Source organism: Ornithodoros turicata, chromosome 6, assembly GCF_037126465.1.
Source record: "Ornithodoros turicata isolate Travis chromosome 6, ASM3712646v1, whole genome shotgun sequence".
Taxonomy (NCBI): Eukaryota; Metazoa; Arthropoda; class Arachnida; order Ixodida; family Argasidae; genus Ornithodoros; species Ornithodoros turicata.
The window spans coordinates 26,472,390-26,476,682 of record NC_088206.1 but is presented as its reverse complement, the minus strand read 5'-3'; positions in this window follow the sequence as shown (position 1 = coordinate 26,476,682).

Sequence of the window (4,293 nt, the reverse complement as noted above, 5' to 3'; positions counted from 1 at the left end):
CACTGAACCCCCATATATATAATTTTTTCTCCTCGGGTTTGCGTGAGTCGGTTCGTGGCAGGTAGGAGGGCTCGCGAGACCTACGCCACAGGGAGTGTCACATACTTGTAATGGTTCTGGTACTGAAGTTCGGTCTCATTCGATACCTGTTCATTGGGGGGAGACCTTTGGGGAGACACATTAGAAGATTTCGGATGCGTCTCCTAAATATGCCAATGAAAGTCCGATCACGACGCGATCTCCAGTTCGGAAGCAATTGCACACGGAAAATCTGACAGTGCGAGAGGGACGCCGTCGCTCTCTGCCTCACTTCACATAAAGATAACACGTAGTATCGCAGAAAACGATGCGAACGCCTTTTCATGGAAAGGGGCGAGACGTGCATATTACCGTGATAACTGTCTGCTCCTCTTGTGGAAAATTCACGTTTGGCGTCGCGCTCTGTCTATGGAGCTTTGACGCTGTTGTTCAAAATGTTATTTAAAAAAAAAACAGCGTGCACCGGAGACAAAGAAGGCTTTGTGTATTGAATACTGTAAACGTATTTTTACTCGCGATGTATTAATTTTCGCGAATTTCGGGACCGCTATAAAATCGCGAAACACTGTACTCCCGAAACAAGAGGCACACTATTGACTAAATACGCTCTATCAGTTAAGTTGCCACAAAGAAACAAAAACTACTAAGGATGCACATTCCTTTATTTTCACATTTGTACTAAATTCTTGCAGTTGAGTTTTAATGAACGTGTAGGTCGGGGAAATGATTTTAGTTTCCCCACATCAAACTGTGACGTTGTAGCCAAGCTTGTTAACCTGAATAAGCAGGATGCCATCGATGTGCTGAAAAGAAATACCAGGGAGAACAACGAATACATTACAACAAGTAATGTATTGATTACAACTGATCCACCTGCACCGGCTGAGAAACTTGAAGGGGCACTGGATGTAGACAAATGTATTGTCGATGAATGAGCGACATCGCTACCTTGACAGTAATACAAAAGGAGCGGGATTCATCCGTTGCGGACGCGAAGCACGCTTTCCCTCTCCTCTCCTTCTCAAGAGGCGCAACACGGCGGTGACGAATCATCGCGGGAAACCGTTTCTTCGGAGACCAATGGGAGGCCGCTTCGCATTGTCGCGCTCCTTGAGAAGGAGAGGGGAGGGAAATTGCAATTTCCTTCGCACTTAACCCGTCCTTTTTGTATGGCTTATCAAGGTAACGACATCTTTCATTGCGCGGGGAGAAATTTCTTAACTTTGGTGCCCAAGACGTTTCACGTGCAACAGATTTGTGCACATGCCTCGATACGCTGCGCGTGGTGCGGCCACTCCGGCCACGAAACGAAAGGGTGTGATCATTGTGTCAACTGCTGGGGTGGTCATCGATCTTACTCAAAAGCTTTTGTCCAAAAACTGAGATAATACTAAAATACTACTGAGATAAATAATAATAAAAAGACATAATACATACTAGGGTCACGCAGAACATTAGTTGGAAGCTAGAAAAGAGGTATTATTTATCCCCAAGTCATTTGGAACATCAGCGGCTGAAGATAACGCGACGATAACGACGCGGGGAAAAATGTAACAGCCTGAAAGGAAATGAAGAGAAAAATGGAGCTCCTTCACCTCCCGTACAGGTTGTGATTACCCCCGCTGTGACGCCCATCCAGCGCCTCCACTTGCGTCGTCTCCCACCGCAGACGTGGAATGGAATGACAAGGAGGTCGCTCTTTTCTGAGTATACTTGCTCCCAGTCATAAAGACGACGAAGAAGCGATTGAACGGGTCCGATATCTCTGACAAGGAGCTCGCGGAGGTTCGGCAGGAACGTTCGAGACGACGCCTTGGAAAGGCAAAGCGTGACGAAATCTTTTAGAATCTTCACGAAACAACCTCTTCAAAAATTATTCAACTTTCTGGGGAATTTTGTCTTGAGCAGGAATACTCGATTAGCTGTGAGGACATCTGAGTGGATAATCAGTTACAACTACAAAAATAACGATAAAATGAGCGAGCTGTTTGGGCCAGCCGTCATCGAGAGACAACAGTTGTCTATAGCTCTGAACGGCACATACATCTGGCTTCGCTCTCATGCTTGTTGCTATTTTGATTTCGTCACTGATTAGCCTGTACCATACTGTAGCCAATCAAATATTCCTCATCTCCTGGAAGGCAGTCCGCCTTTTCAGAAAGAGCTGCCGCCACAGCTCAGCTACACTCTTAAAAATGAACTTCACCACATAGCACGCTCCTAGCCAACCATCATCCCGAATGACAACGTTCTCGCCCCTGATTTGTTGAAAACGGGAGGAGGAGCCTATTTTGTGCCATTATGCACGGCACAAAATAGGCTCCTCCTCCCGTTTTCAACAAATCTAGGGCGAGAACGTTGTCATTCGGGGTGATGGTTGGCTAGGAGCGTGCTATGTGGTGAAGTTCATTTTTAAGAGTGTACCTGGCAAAGTAGTAACTGGTTGTCAATCATGGCGTCAACTAAAATCATGGGCGTGCTCCGTTGGTCATAAAGGGTTGTATTATTGAGTGATTCGATGAGTCACAGAATTAAAGGGCTAATTTTTAGGAACAAATCTTCCCGGGAACAGCACCGCAAGCGATACTGCCCCGACGACCGTTTGATAGGCCGCGCATTGAAAGACACGGCACACCCGGGGGCTGACCGCGTTATCACGGGACCCTTCTCCATATATGAAGGACCGGCTCCCTTTTGCCCACCTCAACCGCGTACGCGGAGTGGACATAAACTGAAGTTCATGGAGCGTCCGGAATGTAACATTGTACCTTGGGGTTACTCATCTGTCATCACAGGCTGGAACAAGGTTATTACCGGTGTTCTGTGCCCGAGCAGCGAGTAAACATAGGACTTCTACTGTGGATTCAGTCGTTTGCAGTCAAGAGTGACACATGCTAAAGACTTTTCTGTGAATCTCAGCTATACCACCAACACTCTAAAAACAGAACTTCACCGCATAGCATCCTGTGCGCCAACCATTGCCGCGATTGATAAGGTTATCGCTTTTGATTCGAGGAGAGGGGGAGGCGTACGCCTTTTTGTGGCAATTACCATATATCCAAACTGCCACAAAGAGGCGTACGCCCCCTTTCTCCTCGAATCAGAGGCGACGAGGTACTCACAGGTAACGAGTTACTTTTTCGTTACCGCCGCATAGTTAAAGAAGCCAACAAACATGCCGTCACTTGCCTTCAACTCAATATTAATGAGAAATTGCACTTCACAAAAAGCCGATACTCGAAATTTACATCAGTGATCTTCGTTCTCTTTCGTGTGATGACATCTGCTGCCGAAGTGGGGGTGATCGGAGGTTATGAAAACACGAGAGAAGACACCGGTTTTCGTGCCACCGACCACCAACGGTTCCCAAAAACAGACGAGGGGCTGCGTCACAATTTAGCGCTCTCGGAAGCTTAGCAAAGACAAGAAAAGGCTAGAAGTCGAAACGCGTTTTTTACAGCCATAGCACAATTGGTACCCATCCTTGGGAAGGAGTGATGGTCGGAGATGACGGAAACGAGACAAAAGACAAGGGCCTTCGTTTAAGACGATTGAGCACGTCAACAACACATCCAACGAGGGACTGCAATAATACTTTGAGTCACACGTGGTCGTGGGTCACGCAGGCCCACGCATTGCGCCACACGGAGTGCCGAAATGTGCTCCCCCGCGCTGAAGAAAAGGAACGAGTAACGTCAGTAACGAGTTACCAATTTTTGTAACTGATTCCGTTACTATTACAATTTTTCTTAAAAGTAACTGAATCGTTACTTCGTTACCAAAAAAAGTAACCGTTACCAAGTAACGAGTTACTTGTAACGAGTTAGGCACAACTCTGCCCTCAACATAGCTTTATCGGAATGTCACTGGAAAGACGTGTGATTTGTCGCTTTTGTGTCTGAATGCCAGAAGCGTAAAAAATAAAGTTGATGATTTCTGTGCGCTTTTGTCTACGATAAATCCTGATATAATTATGGGATGTGAATCATGGCTTGATGATTACGTGAGTGATTCCGAAGTGTTTCCCCCGAACTATGGCTTGCTCACCATACCCGAACTATACGGCATTTCGAAAGGATAGAAATAGCCATGGTGGTGGAGTATTCATTTGTGTACGCAGATCTATACACGCTGAGGAAATTCAGATTAATTTTGACAACTGTGAGTCTGTATGGTGTCGTCTCTTGTCGAAAGGGAAATCTATTGCATTGTGTTCTTTTTACCGTCCGCCAAGCGCAGGCGAAGAATGGTTGA